The following is a 16,092-nucleotide window of genomic DNA, read 5'->3' as shown; positions in this document are numbered from 1 at the left end:
CAACAAGATGCACACGTATATACAAATATCCCCAGAGCCAGCAGCAGGCTAATAAGCAGGCACGGATCATTTAATAAACAGATTTACTGTTCAGCCTTTATAAAGATAGCCCATGAATAAATGAGGCCATTAAGTAAGTCTTCATTGCAAGGCAGGCATGTTACATTGTCTGGCCTTCCCGGCAGACATGCAGTCCTTCTATTAAGCACAAAGTAATGGCTTTACATGTGATTTGCAAGTCTAGCGCAATTCAGGACATATAAGCCAGAGACAGAAGCTGAAATGGTCCTGCATGTGGAGGCTGATGGGGGAACAATGTCAATGGCATAGAGTGAGGATACAGGCAACACAGTAGAGGTCACACGGTATATCAGTAATGCTGCTTATATGGCATATTAACATTATTTTAGCATTGAGGTATCTTGGTCCTATCAGGGGAAACGAATGTTTAAGTTAAAGGGGTTGTCTCATCATATACATGCCATTCGATATGAGAATTCCAGCTCCCACGATCCCTCTGTATGACTGACTCTTAGATAGTTTTCTACACCAGTTTTAGGGATACTGGTAAAGTTCTGGTTTGATTCAACCCAATTTGGATTGAATTGAACTTTTTGCCCAAATTTAGCGAAGTGGTATAACCAAACTTCACAAAAGTTTGCTTAACACTACTGCTGATCATTTATAAAATAGCCTAAGAAATCCACATAGAACTGACTGCTGCTGCCCCTTCGGTCTGATCCTAATTAGTTCTCATTGTAATGATAGCGTAAATGTTGGTGTCTGGGATATATTTGTAAAGTTTACTTAAACGCTCCATATGTTTGTAACTCGATTAAGGCCCATTTACAAACGATTGAAAGATTGACAGTTTTAGCGATCATTTTGCATAAAGTGTTGATGGACACTATTGTCCAGTATCACTTTATCAGCTTCATTCGCATGTAAAAGGGCCTCCAAGAGCTGTTTGCAGAGCCCAGCATGTGGGCTGGGCTCTGCACATAGCTGTGTTGTTCTCACATGGGCTGTTGGTAGAATACAATGTAATCTCTGGCACCCACTGGTAGAATACAATGTAATCTCTGGCACCCACTGAGAACACAGTGCGCGGTCTGTGTTATCTCCCTCTGGCTGAACGATCGATTTTAAGCTCACCTTAAAATAATCGTTCAGAGGAAAAGTGAACGATGGCTATGTTTACACACAATGATTATTGCTCATTTGCCATCATTTGAATGAATTTTGAGCGATCGTTGCGTGTAAATGGGCCTTTAGAAGTCTTACGATTTATATGTTACACTATTGTTACTATCTAATTGCTTTGCATTGTACAAAAAAGAATGAAAAAACTTTTACGACTTTCTGGGTGGGTTCTCATACTGTATATCAGTTGTGTCCGGCCAGAGGTTTTATGCCGGAGCTGGATACAACTAATGTCATTTTGGTGCCCTTTGTCTACAGTTGGACCCCACCGGACAGAGAACGCTGCATGTCATGATGATTTGTAGTGATTTATAGTCTGCAGGTGTAACTGTTGCAATTGCTGTCTATAAAAAAATAGAAATGGTATTGTATGGCTTTATGCATTGTAAGAAAGAGGAAGTACATGATGATAAAGTGACACATGCAAAACTAGACAAGTGAATGCAATGGAATAAATAATAGTGGACAACAATATTTTAATCATGTGCAGCCAAAATTTAAAGGGATTTTCTGACACTTGGAAAAAACTGGCTGAGGTTTGGGGAGGGCACAAAATAACTGAGGCATACTTGCCCATCAAATATTCCTCACATTCAGCGCAACTGCTCCAATCTCCAGCATTCCAATAAGTTGTTGCACATGGCACAAGAATGGCACATGACCGCTGCAGCAACTTCCTAGTTATGAAGCGGCAAAGACTGGATCCATTGTGCTGGACCCAGAAGACATCTGACCAGTGATGATGCCTTAGGTCTTATTCACATGAGCGTATAGCGGCTGCCGTTTTCACGGCCGGCCGATATACGCTACCGTCTGATGCATTGGATTCCAATGCATCAGATCACACAGACATATTTCCCTATCTTTCTGCCTGGAATATGCCGGCCGCTGCATAGACTCCTATGGGAGCCAATGACAGAAGCCGGAGAAGGGAGGTGGGAGGGAGTTTCACAGCCTGACTGCTAAACTCCCACCCCCTTCTCTCCTCCCCTCCTGCTGTTTGCAATGGAAGGGGATGGGATGGAGGCGGAACTAAGCTCTGCCCTCACCCGCTCCCATTGCAAACAGCCAGAGTGGAGGAGAGAGGAGGTACCGGCGAGGAGGAGGGAAGGGGGAGACAGCTTAGCAGAGCTCAGTCTCTCCTCGCCCAATGGCATTGCGGCCTTGGCATATATGTGCCAGGCCTGGGCCGTCTGAACGGGCGCATAATCGTTAGATTTCTGCGCCCATTCACACGTTTTTATAGCGCCAGCGGGCACATGTGAAAACGCCTATGGCCATGTGAAAGAGGCCTTAGTTTACCCTCTCCAGACTTCAGCCACTTTTTCTGCAATGTTTCAGAAAGTCTCCTAACAGACTACTTCCTTACAAATAAGTATTTAGTGCATACAGGAAATTTAAAAAATTGAAGACTTCCTTTGGCTCCAGGGTCCTACCGCCATATTTTCTTACCAAAAGGGCTACAAAAATCTTGAAATGGTTTACCCGTTTTAACAAATGCAACTTAATCAACATATAATTAAAAGTTTTGTAACTTGCTAATTTTCCCCATTTTTCAAGGCCACTAATTGTCATCAGTAATCAGAAACTTTCCTGTCTATACCCAGAAACAGTTGCAGATCATAATTAGTCCAGTTTAGCCCTTTCCAATCCAATTTGTATACTGGTTTCCCTAGGGGGCTTACTCTTTTTCTGCTGTTATACAATGGCGCTATCTGCTGGCTAAAGCCAGTACTGCATGAGGTGACATGTTGGATAGGCTCCGACAGCAGAGAAGCTGGCAATATACAGTAAGAGAACCCCGATGGACGTCTTCCAACATCGGAGCTGTACAGCCTTAAATCATAATGTCTTCAGACGTCAGATAGTGGATTGAAAAGGGTTAAGTAGTTTTTTTTATCAGACTCCAGACTGATATATTATAGCAAGGTGAAGGTATCCAGTATATCATAGATACGCCAATAATCATCATTGTAGGAAACCGTTTGTAATAAGCAAGAACCAATATAGAACAGTAAAAGCAAGTTTCGCTTGCTTCTGTCCCATCTGCCGTGGGCCTCCCTGAATGTCATCACAGACCTGTAAGGGGGTTGGAAAAGTTTAGCTCTCTCAAATTGGGAAAATCACCATGTTTAATGGAGTCTAGTTGGATAGAATGTATAGAAGATTAACTATTGATAGGAAGAGACTGTGACTCTGGATATAGAGGGAGCTGTCAATCACTGATAGCTCCGCCCATTGGACTGTTCTGCTCAGAATGGGTAGAGAGTTATATGAAAAAAATACAAGTTCTACTGAACATTTTCCCATAAATCTATATATCAATCTGATCAGCTCCTCTTGCTCTATAACATGATGTCTGCAGAATGGATTGGGTTTTCAATGTGAAAAGTTCCTTTTTGCTATATAATTTGATTATTTTAACAGTCTCTGTCATGGCCCTTGCAAATGCATATATGTGTAGTCTGAAACGCAGACACGGAGGCAAATGGAAACTTTGCACTATGTGGAAGCTGAGGCAGTTCTGGGCATTTCCATAAATTTGCTAAAAGAGCGAGAGACCTCAACTCTGAGAACTGTGAGTGTTCAAGTACTGTGTGAAATGTTGAGTGCCCATGGATCTGTAAGAGGCCGACAGTAACTAAGAAACTGTGTATACTTCAAGAAGGTCTGAGAACGTTTGAGAAATTGTATGCAACTAAGCAACTGTGCATTTTTAAGAAGTGTAACTGAGTTGCTAAAGTGTTCTGAACTCCGTCAGAGCATTCTAGACTGTCTATAGAGTTCAAGTAAGTGTACTACTGATTCCTGTTAAAGGGATTGTCTGAGTTGTAAGAACTCTGGAAACCCCCTTCTCCTTGCATTAAAAGAACAATTGACGATATACTCAGTGCTTGGTCTCTGTTGACAGCTACAAGCGGGACGGCACAGGGGCTGCAGCCAGTAACAGAGCTTAGTTTTTCTATTGATGACCAAATAGTCATCAGTTGATGACCGGCAGGGACCCACCGCTCAAAGCTATTTCAATCACCTGATTCCCGATGCCACCGTCACTGCGGTCAATGCAGGAGGGACAAAGCGCCGATCATGCATTGAATGCAGTAAGAGCTGGGCCTGCAATCCAGGCTGCTGTGCTATGGTTAGTGTTTTCTGCAGTGACAGCGGCCCTGGGAATCAGCTGATTGTTGGAGATCTTAGCGACTGGTCCTATGGATCATCTATTCATTCTGGCACCATATATATGGAGTGAACTCCATTTTGGTATTATAAATTAAGCTTTATTTTGGTCCTGTATCTATGTAATAAGCTTGCTTCTGGCAACTTATGTATGTTGTAAGCTTGGTTCTGGTATTGTATTTATGTTGTAAGTTTGGTTCTGGTACTGTATTTATCTTCAGTAGATAAATAAGGTAATGGTACAAACACATGATGCGGCTGGGCACAAGCAAGCACAGAACACCTACCTGCAGTAGGTGTGCTTGAAAACAGTCACACAATTGGCCAGCTTTAGTAGGTGTGGTTTGGCTGTATGTGGCCAATCACACCATTTGTTTCCACCCTTATAGACTGTTCATGGGCCAATGCTGTGTGCTTTCTGCCCAACCTTAAATTTGCCAGCCAGCCCCTTGTGCCCCCCTTCCTATTGTACATATATATGCTCTAAAATAACCTATTGTGCTAGGAATAGAGATGAGCGAACGCGTTCGTCCGAGCTTGATATTCGTGCGAATATTAGGGTGTTCGGGATGTTCGTTATTCGTGACGAACACCATGCGGTGTTCTGGTTACTTTCACTTCCTTACCCTGAGACGTTAGCGCGCTTTTCTGGCCAATTGAAAGACAGGGAAGGCATTACAACTTCCCCCTGCAACGTTTAAGCCCTATACCACCCCCCTGCTGTGAGTGGCTGGCGAGATCAGGTGTTCGCCTAATATAAAAGTCGGCCCCTCCCGCGGCTCGCCTCAGATGCGGTGTGAGTTAGATGAGGGACAGTGCTGTTTATACCGGAGCTGCTGTAGGGAAAGAATTGGTAGTTAGTGTAGGCTTCAAGACCCCCCAAAGGTCCTTATTAGGGCCACTGATAGCTGTGTGTTGGCTGCTGTTAGCAGTGGGATTTTTTTTTTCTCAAAATCGCCTCTGCAGACCGTTGCACCTGGCATTAGGGACAGAAGTGCTGCATAGGCAGGGAGAGTGTTAGGAGTGAGTGTAGCCTTCAAGAACCTCAACGGTCCTTTCTAGGGCCATATTTATCCGTGTGCAGTACTGTCCAGGCTGCTGTTGGCTGTGCTGCATTTTTTTTGGGCTTCTCAAAATCGCCTCTGCAGAGCATTCCACCCTCCATTGATACTGCAGGGAAAGAATTGTATAGGCAGGGCCACAACACAGTTATTATTCATAGAATATACGCAGTGCTGCCTGTTGGTGGGAAAAAACTGAAAACAAATCTATTTGTCCAGCCTCTGTCCGTCCTTACGGGCGGTGGACACGTGTGAGCTGCGTGAAAAACATTGCTAAATCATACGCAGCCAGCTACGCTTTACTGCTGGGTTCGCCATTTGCTTTCCTTAATTGGGAAAAAAAATACCTGCTCTCCAAGAGTTATAATAACTCTGCTACCCTCACGTTCTGTGACACATAAGCAGGGACACAGCACAGTTATTAAACTTCTCAGGTTCATTGAATATACGCAGTGCTGCCTGTTGGTGGGAAAAAACTGAAAAGAAATCTATTTGTCCAGCCTGTGTCCGTCCTTACGCCTGTGGAGACGTGTTAGCTGCGTGAAAAACATTGCTAAATCATACGCACCCAGCTACGCTTTACTGCTGGCTTCGCCATTTGCTTTCCTTAATTGGGAAAAAAAATACCTGCTCTCCAAGAGTTATAATAACTCTGCTACCCTCACGTTCTGTGACACATAAGCAGGGACACAGCACAGTTATTAAACTTCTCAGGTTCATTGAATATACGCAGTGCTGCCTGTTGGTGGGAAAAAACTGAAAACAAATCTATTTGTCCAGCCTCTGTCCGTCCTTACGGGCGGTGGACACGTGTGAGCTGCGTGAAAAACATTGCTAAATCATACGCAGCCAGCTACGCTTTACTGCTGGGTTCGCCATTTGCTTTCCTTAATTGGGAAAAAAAAATACCTGCTCTCCAAGAGTTATAATAACTCTGCTACCCTCACGTTCTGTGACACATAAGCAGGGACACAGCACAGTTATTAAACTTCTCAGGTTCATAGAATATACGCAGTGCTGCCTGTTGGTGGGAAAAAACTGAAAACAAATCTATTTGTCCAGCCTCTGTCCGTCCTTACGGGCGGTGGACACGTGTGAGCTGCGTGAAAAACATTGCTAAATCATACGCAGCCAGCTACGCTTTACTGCTGGCTTCGCCATTTGCTTTCCTTAATTGGGAAAAAAAATACCTGCTCTCCAAGAGTTATAATAACTCTGCTACCCTCACGTTCTGTGACACATAAGCAGGGACACAGCACAGTTATTAAACTTCTCAGGTTCATTGAATATACGCAGTGCTGCCTGTTGGTGGGAAAAAACTGAAAAGAAATCTATTTGTCCAGCCTGTGTCCGTCCTTACGCCTGTGGAGACGTGTGAGCTGCGTGAAAAACATTGCTAAATCATACGCACCCAGCTACGCTTTACTGCTGGCTTCGCCATTTGCTTTCCTTAATTGGGAAAAAAAATACCTGCTCTCCAAGAGTTATAATAACTCTGCTACCCTCACGTTCTGTGACACATAAGCAGGGACACAGCACAGTTATTAAACTTCTCAGGTTCATTGAATATACGCAGTGCTGCCTGTTGGTGGGAAAAAACTGAAAACAAATCTATTTGTCCAGCCTCTGTCCGTCCTTACGGGCGGTGGACACGTGTGAGCTGCGTGAAAAACATTGCTAAATCATACGCAGCCAGCTACGCTTTACTGCTGGGTTCGCCATTTGCTTTCCTTAATTGGGAAAAAAAATACCTGCTCTCCAAGAGTTATAATAACTCTGCTACCCTCACGTTCTGTGACACATAAGCAGGGACACAGCACAGTTATTAAACTTCTCAGGTTCATAGAATATACGCAGTGCTGCCTGTTGGTGGGAAAAAACTGAAAACAAATCTATTTGTCCAGCCTCTGTCCGTCCTTACGGGCGGTGGACACGTGTGAGCTGCGTGAAAAACATTGCTAAATCATACGCAGCCAGCTACGCTTTACTGCTGGGTTCGCCATTTGCTTTCCTTAATTGGGAAAAAAAATACCTGCTCTCCAAGAGTTATAATAACTCTGCTACCCTCACGTTCTGTGACACATAAGCAGGGACACAGCACAGTTATTAAACTTCTCAGGTTCATTGAATATACGCAGTGCTGCCTGTTGGTGGGAAAAAACTGAAAAGAAATCTATTTGTCCAGCCTGTGTCCGTCCTTACGCCTGTGGAGACGTGTGAGCTGCGTGAAAAACATTGCTAAATCATACGCACCCAGCTACGCTTTACTGCTGGCTTCGCCATTTGCTTTCCTTAATTGGGAAAAAAAAATACCTGCTCTGCCACAGTTAATAACTCTGCTACCCTCACGTTCTGTGACACATAAGCAGGGACACAGCACAGTTATTAAACTTAGATAATTCATTCACTAGAGGCAGTGGGGCCTTTCGTTTTCCAAAAAGGGCAAAAATTATATTTGGCCTGCAGTCTTGCGCCAATTTATTTCCTGCCTGGGAAATCTAATCACTGGTAATACAGCATGCTGAGGGGTAGGGGTAAGCCTAGAGGACGTGGACGTGGACGTGGCCGAGGACGCGGAGGGCCAAGTGAGGGTGTGGGCACAGGCCAAGCTCCTGATCCAGGTGTGTCGCAGCTGTCTGCTGCGCGATTAGGAGAGAGGCACGTTTCTGGCGTCCCCACATTCATCGCCCAATTAATGGGTCCACGCGGGAGACGGTTATTAGAAAATGAGCAGTGTGAGCAGGTCCTGTCCTGGATGGCAGAAAGTGCTTCGAGCAACCTATCGTCTACCCGCAGTTCTGCGCCGTCCACTGCTGCCAATCCGAATCCTCTGTCTGCTGCTCCTCCTTCCTCCCAGCCTCCTCACTCCACTACAATGACACCTGCTCAGGAGCGGGAACACTCCCAGGAACTGTTCTCGGGCCCCTGCTTAGATTGGGCAGCAGCGGTTCCTCTCCCACCAGAGGAGTTTATCGTCACTGATGCCCAACCATTCGAAAGTTCCCGGGGTCCGGGGGAAGAGGCTGGGGACTTCCGCCAACTGTCTCAACAACTTTCTGTGGGTGAGGAGGACGATGACGATCAGACACAGTTGTCTTGCAGTGAGGTAGTAGTAAGGGCAGTAAGTCCCAGGGAGCAGCGCACAGAGGATTCGGAGGAAGAGCAGCAGGACGATGAGGTGACTGACCCCACCTGGTGTGCAACGCTTACTCAGGAGGACAGGTCTTCAGAGGGGGAGTCAAGGGCATCAGCAGGGCAGGTTGCAAGAGGCAGTGCGGTGGCCAGGGGTAGAGGCAGGGCCAGACCGAATAATCCACCAAGTGTTTCCCAAAGCGCCCCCTCGCGCCATGCCACCCTGCGGAGGCCGAGGTGCTCTAAGGTCTGGCAGTTTTTCACAGAGACGCCTGACGACCGACGAACAGTGGTGTGCAACCTTTGTCGCGCAAAGCTCAGCCGGGGAGCCAACACCAACAGCCTCACCACCACCACCATGCGCAGACATATGATGGCCAAGCACCCCACAAGGTGGGACGAAGGCCGTTCACCGCCTCCGGTTTGCACCCCTGCCTCTCCCCCTGTGCCCCAACCTGCCACTGAGATGCAACCCCCCTCTCAGGACACAGGCACTACCGCCTCATGGCCTGCACCCACACCCTCATCTCCGCTGTCCTCGGCCCCATCCAGCAGTGTAGTTCAGCGCACCGTTCAGCCGTCGCTTGCGCAAGTGTTCGAGCGCAAGCGCAAGTACGCCGCCACGCACCCGCACGCTCAAACGTTAACCGTCCGCATCGCAAAATTCATCAGCCTTGAGATGCTGCCGTATAGGGTTGTGGAAACGGAGTCCTTCAAAAGTATCATGGAGGCGGCGGCCCCGCGCTACTCAGTTCCCAGTCGCCACTACTTTTCCCGATGTGCCGTCCCAGCCCTGCACGACCACGTCTCCCGCAACATTGTGCGCGCCCTCACCAACGCGGTTACTGCCACGGTCCACTTAACTACGGACACGTGGACAAGCACAGGCGGGCAGGGCCACTACATCTCCCTGACGGCACATTGGGTGAATTTAGTGGAGGCTGGGACAGAGTCAGAGCCTGGGACCGCTCACGTCCTACCCACCCCCAGAATTGCGGGCCCCAGCTCGGTGGTGGTATCTGCGGAGGTGTATGCTTCCTCCACTAAAGCACCCTCCTCCTCCTCCTCCTCCTCTGTCTCACAATCAAGATGTGTTAGCAGCAGCATGTCGCCAGCAGTCGGTGTCGCGCGGTGTGGCAGCACAGCGGTGGGCAAGCGTCAGCAGGCCGTGCTGAAACTACTCAGCTTAGGCGATAAGAGGCACACGGCCCACGAACTGCTGCAGGGTCTGACACAGCAGACCGACCGCTGGCTTGCGCCGCTGAGCCTCCAACCGGGCATGGTCGTGTGTGACAACGGCCGTAACCTGGTGGCGGCTCTGCAGCTCGGCAGCCTCACGCACGTGCCATGCCTGGCCCACGTCTTTAATTTGGTGGTTCAGCGGTTTCTGAAAAGCTACCCACGCTTGTCAGACCTGCTCGTAAAGGCGCGCCGGCTCTGCGCACATTTCCGCAAGTCCCACACGGACGCTGCCACCCTGCGCACCCTGCAACATCACTTTAAGCTGCCAGTGCACCGACTGCTGTGCGACGTGCCCACACGGTGGAACTCTACGCTCCACATGTTGGCCAGGCTCTATGAACAGCGTAGAGCTATAGTCGAATACCAACTCCAACATGGGCGGCGCAGTGGGAGTCAGCCTCCTCAATTCCTTTCAGAAGAGTGGGCCTGGTTGGCAGACATCTGCCATGTCCTTGGTAATTTTGAGGAGTCTACCCAGGTGGTGAGCGGCGATGCTACAATCATTAGCGTCACCATTCCTCTGCTATGCATCTTGAGAAATTCCCTGCAAACCATAAAGGCAGCTGCTTTGCGCTCGGAAACGGGGGCGGGGGAAGACAGTATGCCGCTGGATAGTCAGGGCACCCTCCTGTCTATTTATCAGCGCGTACAGGAGGAGGAGGAGGAGGAGCATGAGGAGGAGGGGGAAGAGACAGCTTGGGCCGCTGCTGACGGTACACCGGCTGATTGCCTGTCATCCTTTCAGCGTGTATGGCCTGAGGAGGAGGAGGAGGAGGAGGAGGAGGAGGATCCTGAAAGTGATCTTCCTAGTGAAGACAGCCATGTGTTGCGTACAGGTACCCTGGCACACATGGCTGACTTCATGTTAGGATGCCTTTCTCGTGACCCTCGCGTTGCACGCATTCTGGCCACTACGGATTACTGGGTGTACACACTGCTCGATCCACGGTATAAGGAGAACCTGCCCACTCTGATTCCCGAAGAGGAAAGGGGTTCGAGAGTGTTGCTATACCACAGGACCCTTGCGGACAAGCTGATGGTAAAATTCCCAGCCGACAGCGCTAGTGGCAGAAGGCGCAGTTCCGAGGGCCATGTTGCAGGGGATGTGCGTAGATCGAGCAGCATGTACATCCCAGGCAGTGCAACAGTCTTTAAGGGCCTGGCCAGCTTTATGGCTCCCCACCAAGACTGTGTCACCGCTCCCCAGTCACGGCTGAGTCGGCGGGAGCACTGCAAAAGGATGGTGAGGGAGTACGTAGCGGATCGCACGACCATCCTTGGTGACGCCTCTGCCCCCTACAACTACTGGGTGTCGAAGCTGGACACGTGGCCTGAACTAGCCCTGTATGCCCTTGAGGTGCTTGCTTGTCCTGCGGCTAGCGTGTTGTCGGAGAGGGTGTTTAGTGCGGCTGGGGGAATCATCACAGATAAGCGTAGCCGCTTGTCAACCGACAGTGCCGACAGGCTAACACTCATCAAGATGAACAAAGGCTGGATTTCCCCAGACTTCTGTTCTCCACCAGCGGACAGCAGCGATACGTAAGCAATACGTAGGCTGCACCCGCGGATGGAAGCTACGTTCTCTCTCACCATCCAAAACGGGGACATTTCTGCTTCATCAATCTGTGTCTAATATTCCTCCTCCTCCTCCTCCTGCTCCTCCTCGTGAAACCTCACGTAATCACGCTGAACGGGCAATTTTTCTTAGGGCCACAAGGCTCACTCAAATAATTTTTCTGAACAATTTTTATAAGTTTCAATGCGCTTAAAAGCATTGGAACTTTAACTTGAACCAATTTTTCGTTACACTGGGCTGCCTCCAGGCCTAGTTACCACTTAAGCCACATTAACCAAAGCGATTAATGGGTTTCACCTGCCCTCTTGGCTGGCCATGGCCAATTTTTGGGATGTACATTAGTACTGTTGATACAGCAATTTTTGTGGGCCCTCGCCTACAGTGTAATCAAATTAATTTTTAGCCCACCTGCATTACAGCTGACGTTACCTCAGCTGTGTTGGGCAATGCAATGGGATATTTTTGTGTACCGCCGGTGGGTTCCAGGGAGCCACCCATGCTGTAGGTGCACACTGAGTTTTTAATACTTCTGTACACTTCTAAAGAACCCGTCTGACTGGGGCATGCAGTGTGGGCCGAAGCCCACCTGTATTACGCACGACATTACTACCTCAGCTGTGTTGGGCAATGCAATGGGATATTTCTATGTACCGGCCGTGGCTTCCTGGCACCCACCCAGGCAGTGGGTCCACAGGGAGTTAAACCTACATGTGTCCACTTGTAAAGAACCCCAGTCTGACTGGGGCATGCAGTGTGGGCCGAAGCCCACCTGCATTACGCACGACATTACTACCTCAGCTGTGTTGGGCAATGCAATGGGATATTTTTGTGTACCGCCGGTGGGTTCCAGGGAGCCACCCATGCTGTAGGTGCACACTGAGTTTTTAATACTTCTGTACACTTCTAAAGAACCCGTCTGACTGGGGCATGCAGTGTGGGCCGAAGCCCACCTGTATTACGCACGACATTACTACCTCAGCTGTGTTGGGCAATGCAATGGGATATTTCTATGTACCGCCGGTGGCTTCCTGGCACCCACCCAGGCAGTGGGTCCACAGGGAGTTAAACCTACATGTGTCCACTTGTAAAGAACCCCAGTCTGACTGGGGCATGCAGTGTGGGCCGAAACCCACCTGCATTAACCCTTTCCAGTCCACTGTGTGACCTGTGAAGACATTAGGGTTTAAGGCTGTACAGCTCCGTTGTTGGTAGACGTCCGTCGGGGTTCTCTTACTGTATATTGCCAGCCTCTCTGCTGTCGGAGCCTATCCTACGTGTCAGCTCATGCAGTACTGGCTTTAGCCAGCATATAGCGCCGTTGTATAACAGCAGAAAAAGAGTAAGCCCCCTAGGAAAACCATATACAAATTGGATTGGAAAGGGTTAAGCACAACATTACTACCTCAGCTGTGTTGGGCAATGCAATGGGATATTTCTATGTACCGCCGGTGGCTTCCTGGCACCCACCCATGCTGTAGGTGCACACGGAGTTTTTACTACATCTGTACACTTATAAAGAACCCCAGTCAGACTGGGGCATGCAGTGTGGGCCGAAGCCCACCTGCATTAAGCACGACATTACTACCTCAGCTGTGTTGGGCAATGCAATGGGATATTTCTGTGTACCGCCGGTGGGTTCCAGGGAGCCACCCATGCTGTGGGTCGACAGGGACTTCACAATAGGGAGTTGTACCTGCCTGTGTCTATGAATTAAAAAGCCCGGTCTGACTGGGGCATGCAGACACCTTGACAGAATGAATAGTGTGTGGCACATAGGTTCCCCATTGCTATGCCCACGTGTGCAGCTCCTGATGGCGGTGGCACAGGATTCTATTTCTCATTGCTTCTGTACAGCATTGTGGGCTATCGCTCCGCCACTTTTAAAGAGGGTCGCTGCCTAGCCGTGCCAACCTCTGCAGTGTGTGCCTGCGGTCCCTCGTCATGGCAGACGCAATTCTAAATAGACATGAGCGTGGTGTGGCATGAGGGCAGCTGAAGGCTGCGCAGGGACACTTTGGTGTGCGCTGTGGGGGGGAGGGGGGGCGGTTGGGCAGCATGTAACCCAGGAGAAGTGTCAGTGGAGTGTCATGCAGGCAGTGATTGTGCTTTGTTGGAGGTAGTGTGGTGCTTAGCAAAGGTATGCCATGCTAATGAGGGCTTTTCAGAAGTAAAAGTTGTTGGGAGGGGGGGGGCCCACTCTTGCCGGTATTGTGGCTTAATAGTGGGACCTGTGAACTTGAGATGCAGCCCAACATGTAGCCCCTCGCCTGCCCTATCCGTCACTGTGTCATTCCCATCACTTTCCTGAATTGCCCAGATTTTCACACATGAAAACCTTAGCGAGCATCGGCGAAATACAAAAATGTTCTGGTCGCCCATTGACTTCAATGGGGTTCGTTGTTCGAAACGAACCCTCGAGCATCACGGGAAGTTCGTTACGAATAACGAACACCCGAACATTTTGGTGTTCGCTCATCTCTAGCTAGGAACAAGAACAGAGTTTCAGCATAATGCATGCAATGTCTAGCCATAAGACCTGCTGACAAGAAGTGCTAAGAAATGTCATCCATAACTGCTCACAACTGTAGTGGTAAAGGCATAACAACTGCATATTCTTATAGCTTGTGCATTCAAAACCAAACTATGCTACAGAAGTCCAACCTGTGGGTAACCCTGAAACCAAGGGCGTAACTATAGAGGGTGCAGGGGATGCGGTTGCACCCGGACCCAGGAGCCTTAGAGGGCCCATAAGGCCTCTCTTCTCCATATAGGGAGCCCAATAAAGCATTATAGTTGGGCGCCCTGTTACAGGTTTTACATGGGGGCCCAGAAGCTTCAAGTTATGTCTCTGTGCAGCATGGTTTAGGTATGGGTACAGATACAGATAGAGGGGGGGCCCCAGCTCACCCTTTGCATCAGGGCCCCTGAGCCTTTAGTTACACCCCTGCTTGAAACCATGCACCTTTTAACCCTTTCCAATCCAATGTCGGACCTCATCCAACATTCAAATGTCCCTGCATAGCTCTAATATCAGGCGGGCGAGGTCTGACACATGTAGGACACACTATGCAGGACAGCTCTCCGATGTTGGAGGCTGTTCTGCAAATCTATACTACACTATGGAGTATAGCGCTGCCCGGCATACTCTATTCATTTCTAATTTCTCTAATGACTATCTATCTATCTATCTATCTATCTCATATCTATCTATCTATCCATCTATCTATCTATCTATCTATCTATCTCATATCTATCTATCTATCTATCTATCTCATATCTATCTATCCATCTATCTATCTATCTATCTATCTCATATCTATCTATCTATCCATCTATCTATCTATCTATCTATCTATCTATCTATCTATCTCATATCTATCTATCCATCTATCTATCTATCTATCTATCTATCTATCTCATATCTATCTAACTATCTATCATTAGAGAAATTAGAAACAAATAAAGTCTGATTAAATAAATGTATGTATAATCAATATACATAGATTTACAGGATTATTATAAATGATGCGAAACACTCCTAACTTATGATGTCTAATTTTAAAAAATGCTAATGCAAGCTGTGTACCAAGGACGAGATGCGATTCACTAGGTTTTACACGGTATGGGCGGTGTGGGTACAGTTCCGTCCCTCCCCCAGCGATGAACACCTGGTTAGTCAATGGGGCTCTTACACCCTGCTAGTATAAACTGCCCTGGACCAATTGAACCAAGATGATGATAGGACTATGTGCTTATTATAGATCCCTGTTAGAGATGAGCGAGTATACTCGCTAAGGCACATTACTCGAGCAAGTAATGCTTTAGCCGAGTATCTCCCCGCTCATCTCTAAAGATTCGGGGGCCGGTGCGGGTGACAGGTGAGTTGCGGCGGGGAGCGGAGAGGAGCGGGGGGGAGAGAGGGAGAGAGAGATCTCCCTTCCGTTCCTCCCCGCTCCCCCCCCCCACCCCCTCCCCCCCCCCCCCCCCCCTCCCCACTCCCCGCCTGCCGGCCCCCGAATCTTTAGAGACGAGCGGGGAGATACTCGGCTAAGGCACTACTCGCTCGAGTAATGTGCCTTAGTGAGTATACTCGCTCATCTCTAATCCCTGTTCAAGCTGGACAGACTACACCTTTTACCCCTCTCCCCTTCTTTTTTCCCCTAAGTTTTTCCCTCCTCCCCTTCTTATTCTTCTCCTTCTTTCTGTTCTTGCTGTAGCTACCTTTCCTCTCTATTCTCCCCAAACTGCTGGATCGTCAGGAAAAATCTGCACGGGGGATTACTATATACCTACTGCATAAGATGTGGTGCAATCAAAAAGCAGGACAGAAATAAGATAATGTTGATACCTCTTTATTGCACTTATATGTCCATTTTGTATGCTTTGCTAATAATGATGCAGTTAAAAAAAACAACTTTCTGAACCATAAAAAAATGCTAATAAAATCATCATGACATCATTTTTATGTGTTTCTGTTGAGTAATTACAAAGAATCCACAATGCACTTTCCCCATCCAAAATAAATAAAAGCTAGGGAGTGCGCAGTTAGATTGTAAAGGGTTAATATGCCCCAAACTTTTCTATAGGAACAATGTACAGTATTTCACTTTCTAAGTTTTCTTACTTCTAACACTAGAGGGCAGTGTTGTATACAAGTTGTAAAGTTGCTTGGTTCCAGTGTTTCTACTTAGTTTTGTCATG

This window comes from Eleutherodactylus coqui, chromosome 4, assembly GCF_035609145.1.
Source record: "Eleutherodactylus coqui strain aEleCoq1 chromosome 4, aEleCoq1.hap1, whole genome shotgun sequence".
In the NCBI taxonomy this organism is placed as follows: Eukaryota; Metazoa; Chordata; class Amphibia; order Anura; family Eleutherodactylidae; genus Eleutherodactylus; species Eleutherodactylus coqui.
Note: the sequence above shows the minus strand (reverse complement) of the source record.